This window comes from Kryptolebias marmoratus, linkage group LG24 (assembly GCF_001649575.2).
Source record: "Kryptolebias marmoratus isolate JLee-2015 linkage group LG24, ASM164957v2, whole genome shotgun sequence".
Lineage (NCBI taxonomy): Eukaryota > Metazoa > Chordata > Actinopteri > Cyprinodontiformes > Rivulidae > Kryptolebias > Kryptolebias marmoratus.
In genome coordinates, this window is record NC_051453.1 from 7,059,225 (window position 1) to 7,071,959 (window position 12,735).

At 38.0% G+C, this 12,735-nt stretch overlaps 1 protein-coding gene across 23 annotated transcripts in view; it reads left to right on the forward strand.

Moving 5' to 3' along the window:
- Positions 1-241: 241 nt before the first annotated feature.
- ptprsa (protein tyrosine phosphatase receptor type Sa) overlaps positions 242-12,735 on the forward strand; it is a 214,226-nt gene continuing 201,732 nt past the window's right edge. For 3 of the 23 annotated variants that reach the window (XM_017413362.3, XM_017413359.3, XM_017413361.3), the window contains exon 1: positions 243-598. The gene's annotated coding sequence lies outside the window, so the exon portion shown is untranslated. Of the gene's footprint in view, positions 599-12,735 lie in introns of all 23 variants that reach the window. The other 20 variants (XM_017413365.3, XM_017413368.3, XM_017413369.3 and 17 more) reach the window with 10 other exon arrangements.

The window sequence follows — 12,735 nt, forward strand, 5'->3', positions numbered from 1 at the left end:
TCATTTGAATTTTTGAAATGTTTGATAAGATTAGCACACGCTTACGCACAAATAAGTTAAGTGGGTGTCTTTCTTTTTCTAAATTTCTTTTTTTTTAATATTAACATTTTAAACCAGTTTGCCATAAATAAACGAAGGGGGGGACACAATGTGAGGATGGAAAGAGAGGATGAAGAGAGCCCAGAGTTAAGGGGTGGCTGGAGAGGGAGGGCCGGACGCATGACATCATTCCCTCAGCCTCTCTGTACGGACTCAGCTCCGGTTTCTCCAAGTGCGCACGGCGGCTGCCGCTGAGGGAGCGACTCTTCCTGCCGAACCCAGGCGCGTCCCGAGCCGAAACCTGCGCTCTTGGGGTGGATTTTAAAGAACATCAAGAACGCAACTCCCTCCCCAGCAGAGGAACCTGTGCACCGCGCATCACTGACTGGACCTGCTGCAGGGACGCAGACGTTTAACACAAATCCCGGGGATTATTGCTTGTTTTTTAAAAAAAAAAAAAAAAATTTGTTTGGTTTTTGTTTTTAAAGAAAAAAAAACATGAAGATGTGAGGGCTTTATAAACACAGAATACAGAAACTGGAAGGCTGACCAAAGAAAGGTAGGCTGACTTATTTCCTGACTTTTTAAATCATTGTGGGCTGTGTTGAATCACGGTGTTGTAGTCGGGTAAAAAGCTAAGAAAAATCAAACAGGCAGCTGGGCAGTTTGTTTCAGAACCCCACAATCCGTGCGCTATTGAAGAAGTACAAGCGAGCATTTCATGTACAACGGGGGGAAGCTCGTCAAGCTGCCAATGAGCTTGGCAATGGAGCGAGATGCTCGTTAGTGCCGGAGTCAGTGGGAGATCCGCTCTGCCTGCTGCTGCTGCTGCTGCTGGAGCATGTCTGCTGCTTGAACAGGAGAGGTTCCCATCAACCTGAGCAACGATCAGATCATACATTTAGCCCTTCCACTTATCTTGCTGAGACTTAACTACAATGTCTTTACAAAAGTATGGAAACTATTGCGATTATGTAGCAAAAAGCTGCTCAGTGATTTGTTTTTACTCATGCCTGGGAACATAACGCTCGTTTCAGAATGATCTGGGTTTTTTTTATGTGGTTAGGGAGGTTAGGGTGTTCTCCATCTAGCAAGTGCATCTCCAAATGAGGGTGAATCACTGACCAAGTCAGTCGTGAGACCGTTTTTTGCACCAGAATCTTACGCACAGACCATCCACAGTCAGTGATTCTCTCAGGATGGTTGTAACAGATAAGTGTCCCTTCCAAATGAACGTAAGCCATCTGAATGGTTGTTTGGTGGGACTTTAAGGCATCACTTACACTCAGGTGATAAATGTTGGACTTCTGAGAGTGCTGTCGGTTTATATATGGCCAGGCACAAGGTTTGGTGTAGCGCATCGCGGTAACAGCGGTGTGTGTAAATGAGCCTGTGTGGAGATGCGCCACCTGAACATTCCACAACCTCACCGAGGTGGAGTCCGTACGGCAGGAACACTGACTTTTTACCCCCGAGTGGTGGGAATGTCCTTGTTGAAGTGCTGGAATTAATTTTGCTCCCGTGCATTAGACCCTTCTGCATCTGTGCCAGTGAAAATGTGATGATTAGATATACTTTTAATTTGTTTTTTCTAGTCATTTCTTTATGTGATAATTGGAAATAGATAAACTATGAATCTGTTGAACATCTTAAAATTTACATTCTGTTTCCCTTTTTTTATGCATTCTTTCTCTCCACAAATAATGCCATGAATAGCATGAGAAAGTTTTCTTGTATTGCAGCCTTGTGTTTATTCTTTCACTTCTTTTAATCTCCTTAAGTCAAAGCACTATGATCTCTGATGAGGATAGGGCAGGTTGTTGTATTTTATTGGAAGGCTACATATTGACATGTTTACCAAAAAAAGCAAAATAATCTAATATAATTTTGAAGTTGTGCAATTTCCATCTTCCCCCGTCTCTTGTTTCGATCGCACTGAGCACATCGTGGGTCTGCAAAGCTCATAAAAGGCAGAGGAGAGAACAATATCTCGCCCGCGCCCGGGTTGTTAAAAGAAAATGGCTTTATTCATTTTTCTCTGTACCCGTGGTAACTTAGTTATAGCTTTTTATGGTGCCTGGAAATGGCTTACAGTCTTGCACTGCTATGTAATGTAATCAAATTTATGATGTTGCTGTGTATTACAATTCCCTGTTATGCTCTGTCACATGAGAAATTTGGAGTGACTCCCAGCTTCACCCCCTAGCCCTCCAAAAACACTTTTCCTCTCTACATGCATAACAAGAAATCTGATAATTGTCACAACTATAGGCAGCTTTCACACTGACCAGTGAGCTGTATGAGAAGAAGAACACACCCATTGCCTGCACCAAATCCCCCTGGAAATAACCCACAGTCCTCCCCGAACTGTATTCTGACCCATGCTGCCAGAGATTTACTGTGGCAGCCAATCATATGCTTCTTGAGTTTTCCATATTTCATGCACTTTTCCCCCCAATAACAGTGAGGAAGTTGAGCCTGAAAGAAAGACGTTAAAACAAGTGGAGCTGCACACAGTGATGAAAGAAATTATGTAATGCATGAGTTGGTGTTTTCAGCTTACACACAAAAAGAAGCAGAGATTCACAACAGAGTGAATCAGAGATTCACTCTGTTGCTGCATCTTTGCAGTGTTACTTGTTTCTATGCTTGACAGCACCCACAAGATTCAAAGCTACTGTTTATGGGAATAGTCTCTCTTTAATTTGATCATGATGCTGTAGATTTGTGTTTCAGTCATCCTCTGTTAAGATGTGGTGCCACCCAATGACGACAAGAGACAGTTAGGCACTGTCTTCTGTCTGAATACAAAAAGTACAGGCCTTTCAGAAAGACAGTGCTTATTAAGTTGGGCATATTTTATGAAGCATCTCAGCCAGCTTTTGTTCACGGTGAAATGTTCTCTCCAGCAGAGGAACCACACATGTTGAAACATAGAGGTTCATTACAGGTTCTACAAAGAAAACTGGGTGGAGTAAAAGATGACTGGTTCTTCAAAGTGGTCTAGATTTGTTAAGGATACTCTGTTAAAGACATCTGTGAACTCCCCTGCAAGAAGCTTTTTTCTTTCTTCTTTTACTTTAATTTCATCAGCTCTCAAAATTGGCAAAAGTTTAACATCGCAAGACTGATTTTTCATATGGACATCATAGGTCGTCCTTTAATGAGAAGGATTTTTGTAACAGAGATGAACAACTTAGAGCTTCCCTGTGTAAAATTAGATGTGGACATCAATCAAAAAGCCCTTCTAAATGTATGAGATGGGTGATTGGATGCTGTGTTCAATCCTCCCTTGTTTTGCTTCTGTGTAAAAACATTTCAATCATGCCTAACCTGTCAACAGTTTTCGGCCCACAAGAGAAGCTGACACTGATATAAATGGTGACCGATGTGCACCTGCTTGCGCACGTGCACGTGAATACATCTGTATTACATTTACAAGATGAGCCATAAGTCACGTTCTGCAGTCTCATTACAGGCCATCAAGCCTAAATGTTTAGGCCATGTCATTAATGCAGTCAAAATGGAAATGGATGCAGATAGCTGGCAGGGCGTTTTAAAGGAACCCAACACGGAAAGACAGAGAGGAAAAAAAAGATTTAATCATAAGCACACTTTGTGGAGAGTTTCGCCAATGTGCACTGCGACACTCTAATTACTAGGAGAGCGCTTGTTAGTTGTCGCCTCCAGATAAACATTGTGCTGTTTTTTTTTCTTCTTCTCCTTTTTTTTAATTTTTTTTGTCTGCCATCTTTTCCTGCTGCCTGTAGCAAAATTTGAAATTCTAAGTAGCAAAATGTGTTTTTCAGAGTGTCCCATCTCATTTAAGCCCCTCCTCCAGCCCTTCAGACATGTTTAGCCACACAAAAATAATCTTGGTTCAGTCGATGTGAATGGTCAAGAGAAACTAAAACAGTGAAACATAATTTTATATAAAGTGCTACTTATTAAATTTAGGCCAAAAATGGATTTTATAATGTCACAGAGTGTATTTTTATTGCACTCAAGTCTTACATCCTGCTGTACCTTTGCATGGTACTTTTTTTTTTCCAGAAGCATATAATCCTAAATTCCTTATGCAAATGATTTTTCGAATAATCTGGAAGCAAAAATGGAAACTGTATTTCTTTTAAGCAATGGTTTGTCGTTTCAGATGTCTCAAATATAAGCTCTTTAAAGAAAGCCTTGACTGTCAGAATGAGGGCAAAAGGCATTATTCACAAGTTTTCCTTGAGGCTTCTGTCCTGAGTGAAGCCCACCCTGGGGGGTGACACTTTAATGGCTTTGATATGTAGACATTTTTTTGGTACATGCCAAGATGACAGGACAGGAGAAGCTGGGTTGTCTTGGAACAATGCAAAATTTCTCCTTGGTTTGGAGGAAGTAGAGGTATCGCTTGGGAAGAATGGGATTTAAAACCTCTGTACCTTCCCCAGTCTGTCTATGATGTGTCATTTCAAATGTCTGTTCATGTCTGTGAGATACAAGTTCAATAGAAACAACATGGAAGGTACAATGTGGCAGATAAAAGTATCTCACTTCCCTTTATTTTCTTCTTGGAATGTTTAATAATGCTGTTTTCTAGGTATTCACAGAAGCCTGTGTGGTGTAGAGACAATTTCAACAATAAAATGTTTTAGTTTGAATGAGTCACTCCATAATCACTTGGAGCTCGAGTTCAGGGTAAAACAGCATGTTAAGCATCCAAAAGGTTTTTCTACTCAGGAAAAATGCTGTGGTAATGTGTTATCTAGAAAACCGTATGGTGACAAATAATATGTTTGTGTGAAGTGTACAGTATTCTACTCAGTCTGAGGGAAATCAGATCAGTTAAAAAATAAACAAACTATAGTCTAAACAACTTGTATTTTTAAAACTTGAACTTCTGGTTTCATCAGTCATAAAAAAAGATTAAATTTTACAATCAAAAAACATTTTTCCCTGAAGAAATGCATATCACCTATCATGGTGCATGCATCATTTAAAATAAAGATTTTGCATGATCCTGCAATAGCTGTGGTAGCCATATTGAATCAGGTTAACTCCGAATGTTAACTAGTTCTTGATACACATTCAGTGGTTGATTTCTTAAGGTTTCTTTAACATTTATTCACTGGTTCATAGGATATTTTGCTAACAGACAGACAATGTTGACTCAAAGACTTAATGCCAAATGTTTTATAAGATGAGTGATCTGTTACCAATCAGAGTTCATGATGTAGTTAAGTCTAAGCTAATATCACGCTGAATTTTTGCTCAATATCTCTTAAACTGACAGAGGTATAGCCATGTTTGTGTTTGCTAAATTCAATTAGTTGTGACGACCATCTTGAATTAGGTTGACTCTAAGAGTTTAGCTGTGGTAAATGCACATCAAATGATTGCTTTCTAAAAGATTCATTAATTCTGTCCACTGGTTCATGGGATAGTTTGCTTACAAACAGGTAAATAATTACACACAGAGGCATTTATATCTTTGCCTGCTCTTCATGGCAACAGATTCATCAGTTCTGGTTAGTTTACTAAAAAAAAAATCTCTATCCATTTTGTAGAATAAACTTATGTTTTTCAATTTTGCACATCCCGCACATCTGAAAATCTTTCAAAGTTAAGATTATGGCACGTTCAGGCAGCTTCTCTCTTTGTTAGCTTCAAGTCAGACTGAGTCTTTGAAATGATGATTTGTATAAAACCATATTTTACTTGAAATATGTACAAGGACATCATCCAGCTTACTGCACATTTTTGTGTTATTTTACACGTGTCCAAATCTGTAAAGTCAGGAGCCTTCATGGAATGAAAATACTGGAGCAAAATCTTTAAAGAATAAGAATGAAATTTCCCAAGTAAAAAGGTTTTTACTCTAACTCTTAAATATTTAACATTTTGGATAATATTGGGGTGACTCAGTGTTTATTGTTTGGATGCTTTAACGACCTGTAATAAAGCTTTGGCTAATAAGGAAATAAAGTCACTGCTATGAGTGAAGAGTTAAGACATGGAAGGTGGAAAATCTTTTCAAGGTTTAGTAAAGTTACTGTAGAGACACATATGCATGGTTACTGTTGGTCTACATGGAATATCTTGAATCTTTGGTTCTAATTAGGAGAAACAAAGTTATGATCCATGCAGACTTCATATGCAAAATGAAACTCATTATAAGTAATTACAGATCTCACAACTGCAAGAAACACCAAATACTAATCATATACTAAAGGCTATGATCAGTGAGAAAGCAATAAACGGGAGGCAACATGCACCAGACAATTAATACAGTGCTATAATTGCTCAATAAACAGTTGGCAGCTTTTATCTGTTGTGGTATAGTTTGTGGCATTTTTACGTCTTGGAATGTACTTCTTGTCCGGGACACACAAACTTAGCAAATAATCCCAGAGATAAAATGGTAGACTTGATTGTTTTATCAAACTGAACTTTAGCTGACCTCTCAATTAGACGTGCAGGTGTTCTCTACCAATTAGAGCAGACTGTGCGCAAAGGGGCGTTGCCTAGCAACAGGCATTGCCCACTATGTGAGCTTCCTCACAGCACTGAGCCTCCCACACTCCCAAAGTTTGGGAGATTTAAGACTGGATCAGCAAGCTCCTCACAATCAGAACAATTAATCTGGCTTGAATATTATCAGCAGCTGACATCATGCAGATTTCTTGTGATCATCGAGTGGGATGAGTAAGGAATAAATTGGATGAAAACTTCTGTAATCTTAGTAATTGCTGAAACAGTAATTCCAAATATATTTTGAAGGATCTAAATTTGTGTTTTTAATTATCCACTTAGTTGTGCACAGGCTCATTTAGAGCTTCAAGTTTTTAGTTTTTCTTACATGCTTTTGCTCGCTGAAACCAATAAAACATCATAAATATGCCATTAACTGTTTTGATTACTGCCATGGATGATTGTTCTTTGTTTTTTTTACTAGATTGCTACAAAAACAAACAATTTAAGTTAACTTTTAAGAAGCAATTTGCAGTTGACTTTAGAAAATTGGTTGAAAGTTCCTAGTTCCATTGTTTCTTTAAACATTTATCCAGTTTTTATCCACTCAGATTTAAAATTGACAGTGTTTTAAGGCAAACTGCTTCAGCAAAACCCTAGAGGATTTAAAAACACAAATTTAGATGTGCCCTGTTTGGTGTATTTGATGTAATAAATTGGTCACAATAAATCTATTATGCAGGGGTCTTGTTCCTGTATCAGTACCAATGAAAAAAATGGACTCATTCATGTTTTGCATTTGGTATGGTATTTAGAATGCATCTGGTTCTAATAATAAGAATTAAAAAGCTTGAAGTGCTTAAGATCCTTCTGTGTAGTCCTAGAGGTGTTTGTGTAAACCCAAAGGCTGAAGGACGCCTATGATTCCAATTAATAATTTGAACTCTACTTGAGGATGACCCCAAGTTAAAAATTTTAAGGGTAATAATAAATTATTTTTTATTGTATACTTTATATTCCTGCATTGTTATGCTAAAAGATAAGCAATCATCTTGCTTGTCAGAGTATAAGTGTTTCTTAAAGATTTTGCTTTGTGTTGCAGCATTTATTGACAAGGGATAGGATTCATAACAGACATAGGAAGTGCCTGGAGATTTCCCAGGATACAAAAGCTTACAGCATTTCCACATTTAAGACATTAGTTTTAGGGGAAGCCATTATAGCATATTCTATCCTCTATTTATCATTATTGCCCAACAGATCTGAACAACAAACAAGCTGTCCCCGACTGCTGCTTTGGCAGGATGTTTTCCTGAAAGTAGACAATTAGGAAACCTTTCACTAGAAGAGACAGATGTAAATCTCCTCCGGGAGACAATTTTGCAGAGGGTTATTCGACATTGCAGCCTCCATCCTCTCCCAGGGGTTGTAACTCTTGAAGGTCACTGTAGCCTTTCATCTCCCCTTCTGTCTTGCCAATGACAACTCCAGTGGAAAGTGCCGGATGTTTCCCACGGAGCTGGCGAATACTGGGTGACAATAGTGGAGATCAGTCCAGCTGATGATTTGTGACAGCAGCAAGATTAACAAAACACTGTCTCACCTATTTAGTGCTTGTGTACATCACAGCCAATGGACTAATAAAAAATGAATGAGTCATACTGTCTTGGGAAGTAATAAGTTTGACTCAGAGTTGTAGTGCACGTTGTTGGCGTGGGTTCTCCTGAGGCGTGTTAGGGTCGTCTCCAGGAGTGGGTGGAGGGTGTGAAGAGCAGGTGAGGATATGATGGCGAAAGGAAAAAATGTCACACAAAAGCTGAGCAGAATTAAGACAGAGAGGGGTGCACTGGCAGTAGCCTTGTAAGTTTCATCTGCAGCCCCTAATAAAACCCTAACAGACCAGCATTGATCTCTCCCAGAATAATCCATTTAGACTGAGTGTGCCTGGCCATGTGGGGCCTCTTTAATTATTTATGGAAGAATGCTGCTCGAGCTTCCGCTGGGATGCAACAATGTGCCCTGTGAAACCTGTGAACTGCAGATTGCAAGAGAGAAAGGGAGGCACTACATTTGGAAAAGGAGGAAAGGCAGATGGAAGAAGAGGAGTGGTTGGAGAGAAATATGAAGAAGTAAAAAAGAGAAAGGTTGAGAAAGAAACATGTAGAACAGAGGTGAAAGAGATGCAAAGAACTGAGAGGAAGTTTAAAGGGAATATGAATGAATGAGTTATGGAGAGCATTGAAAAAAGAAGTACTTAATAACAAACGTGATAAGAAATAGAGAAAAAGAAGAGAAAGAAGTAGAAAAGGACTGACATAAAGGGGATTGCAAGAATAAAGGATTAAAGGAAAATAAATAAATAAAGACAGAGGTAAAATATAAGAAAAAAAGTAAAAAAAAAATAAAGGGCTATAAGTAAAAGACAAACATTAAAAAGGAAGTAAGCGAGTACAAAGGAAGGAAAGAATAAATGGGGATACAAACTGTCAGAGGTAAAATTATAGGCAACACAGGAAGGAAGAGCTGACCAGAATTGAGGCAGGAATAGATGGATAGGTAGAAGGTGGCAGATGGGACCTTTTTAAAGCAAGTCATGAACATCTATTGATCATGGCAGAGTTATGGTTGCCATTGTGCTAAGTGGAGACATGCCAGCATGACTGCCTGTAGCCTTCGGTCGATCATTAATTCTGCTGCACTCACCTTTTGTGCTGCGTTCAAAAAAGCCTACAGTAGTCTTGCAGTGAGTGTAAGTGTTTTGCAGGAAGAGGAAAAAGAGTACATAACATTTGTTTTAATTCTGACTGTGACACTTCATTTCAAAATGTCAAGAAAACAAAAAAGATCTTACACAGGATTTGATTTCTTTCAATCAGTAGATTTCTGTCAATGTTTAAAACGACCTGGGAGTGCAAATAAATAAATCTTTCTCTGTTTGTCCCACAGCTCATACACCTTCCATAATCTGATACCATGGGTTTCAGCCAAATGTAAAATTTTGATTCCATGGACTAACTTAAATCCATCATTGCAGCTGAGATTATTTTTCTTAATAACTGTTAAGAATTTCAAACGTCTTCTGCATTTATTTATTATCAACCTATTAATACTGTACATATTTTATAAAACGAAATAAATTATTTTTATAAAGAAAAAAATGTTACTTTATTGAAAAACAAAGTTGAGAACAATTTCATAAATAATAATTTTGTTAGTTTATATTTTTGGATGCAGGAACAACAACAAGCCAGTTTTTAATTTAGGTTATATGAAATGACAAAATTTGATCAATTTAGCTGCTCTGGATGAAGAGTTTAGATTTGTTTTGTAATTTTGGTTTCCAGAAACAAAAGCTGGCAACAGATTTACAGCAATAAGGCGATGAGCTCCAATCTGAAAATACCATGACTAATATTGTGTAGTTCACTAGTGTGCATCCACAACAGCTCTGACCTGTTGCAGTATATTATTTTCTGTCATGCTGCCTTTACAAATTAGCTTAAATGGATGCAGAGGTGGTATAAGTCAGATTAGGAACTTGGGAGTAACCCTAATCAAATGAGCTAAATGGTGGAACAACGAAGCTATTACCTAACAACAGCACACCAGCAGATTTCTCCTCAATTAGTGGGATTTCATTCCAAACCACTTGTTGCTCTCCCAAGATGCCATCAAGGATTTATTGTTTGTCCACAACCATTGATTATAGGATTCTAGTAATTGTTGTGCATTCGCTTGATTAACAAAGCTAGGTTTTCTCCAAGGGCTTTCTCAGTAAGAACCTTTAATGGCAGAAAGACAACTGAATGCTACAATGAGTGTGCATCAATATTAAAATGAAGACTCCTGGGAACCGGACGAAAAGGGGAAGGAAAACTTTCATTTTCTTGTATTGCTGTCAAGGGAGTGCATTTTTCACACCAAAAGGACGTCTCCACTCATTATCTAAGATAAGGGTGTTTAGTGAACAGTTCTATATGTAACTCTTCGGATGTGGGCGGTCCTTTTGGCTGAGGCATCCATGTGCTTCATGTATGTAATTCCATGCAATGATGACCAATGGCAGATACATGGTTGGCTGTGTGAACTATAGCATCACTGGCATGCATGATATCTGAACACCCTGACACTTCTCTAGATCTGTTTAACTCTTTGTTTTTTGAGGGAGGTTCCACAGATATAAGCTAAAACTGAGCGTGCACTCTAAATAAGAAACACACTTTTTAAAAAAGATTAGTCCAGTCTCATCAGAAGCATGTCAATAGGTGTGTTTGTTTAAATCTCTTCTCATGATACAAAATTACAAGATAGTAAGATAGTTGTTTTGAGTAGCAACATTTCTATGACATTAAATAAACTGTGACCTATAAATAGGTAAATGTGTAACCCCTTTTAATGCAATTTTTTAACAGTGCATTTTAGTACTTCAAAGCATAACAACTCGCAAATAACAGCAACAGTTGAAAAGTGAAAGGACTGTGTAAAACCATATGTGGAACTGGTCTTAAACTTGGCATGTCTTGTTAAAAAAGTCCAAAACCTAATACCTTCCTGAATGTTAACATCATCATGAGAGATGACAAATGTCAATGTTGTAATGAACACAAGACATTAAAAGTCAGGGTCCTCAAGTTTCAAAGTGTTTAATGTCCATATTGTCACGAGTTATAAGCTATATTGGTCTTGTGTTAAAAATCAAAGGTTTGTGTCATGAAGTAGCCAGTATACATTTTGTTATGAAACTCATTTGTTGTAAAAAGGTGGGAGGTGATAAAAGAATTGTAGAGCAGCAGTGATAAATCCAGATTGTTCAGGTTCTATTGACAGTTCATTTACTGTCTATCATCAAAATCAAGCTGGGAACCAGCTGCTCTCCACTCTCACAACTTCCTGAACAAACTGACTATTGTCCTAAGAAAGTTCCCTGTTATATGTTACAGTTAAAGTGAAATGGTTGTGTTTTTGGCAGTGTGAACATTTTGTTGCTACAGCACTGTAGTTCAGTTTAATGATCTCAAAGAGTCTACATTAATCATTAGTCTATAACTGAAATCTGTTTTTTGTTTCAACATCAGATTTTTGTAGACCGTGAGCATGAACATAACTTTACTTTTCTGGTAAAAATGGGTTTTCTTTTAAACAGCCATTTCAATTTTGCTTTTAATGTCTAGGGGGATTTAGAGTGCTGATTTAAGCCACAGAACTATGTTTTTTTCTGCTTCTTGGTTTCTAAGAGATTGATTTTTGCCTCTGACTGGGAGGTTAATAAAAACTCTTCAAGAACTACAACACCATAACCAATTCTTAATATTTCAGTGCTTTTTCTTTCCATTGTTTCTCTTTATTCGTTAAAAAAAAAAAAAAAAAAAAAAAAAAACCTGATTTATTTGTCACATTTTTTGTTAGCTTGCCTGTTGGATATTTGCTTTTGTAGAGGGTCAAAATGACCTGACTTACTTTATGGAATTTTTTTTGTTTAAATATTTTATTATTTTATGAAATACAAAACAAATGGACAAAAGAAAGAAGTACCAAAGATTACATGTCAGGACAAACTTTTACAGTGGCTCATGTGTCCATTTGTTGTACAAGGTACTGTATGTCTTTGACTTTTACCTTTCTGTTTTCAAACCATCTGCTGAGGCGGAACCATGATGCTGAGGTAGAGGAGGAAAGAGGTCTACTTAAGAGTAATTTATTTCCACTGTCGCTTTGTTGGGTGAAGAGAAAGTGACAAATGCAAGCTGGTTGTTTATGAGGCTTGGCTAAGTGCTGGCAGGGCTGTTTTTCTCTGAGGTAGTTGGCTCTCTGTTTAATTCATGTCCTTGGGAGGTGCATTGCTTTGTGGCATAGTGTGTGGCAGGCGAGCTAATGAGAGGTGAACCTATCTGCTTCTTATTCTCCATCTGCTTCATTCACATTTTCTCCCTTCATTCTCCTACTTGTTGTCCCTGTCCTTTGCACTTTTTCTGTCCTCAATCTTTATTTTGACCTCCTTAACTCTAACCAATACTTTTCTTTACCCAGCCCACTTTGTTTTTAATACTCTAAAGCCCTGAAATCAGAAGAGCAAGAATGCACACAATATCTCCTTGAAATTGCCCTTTGCCTGCCCTGCTTATCTGGAATTGAAACAAGGAAATGGAGAACCTTCCACTTCCTGCCAAATAAATCACTCAGACCTTTGACAAACCCCAAATAGGACTGCCGATTTTACAAAGCTGTCCTTTTCATCACTTT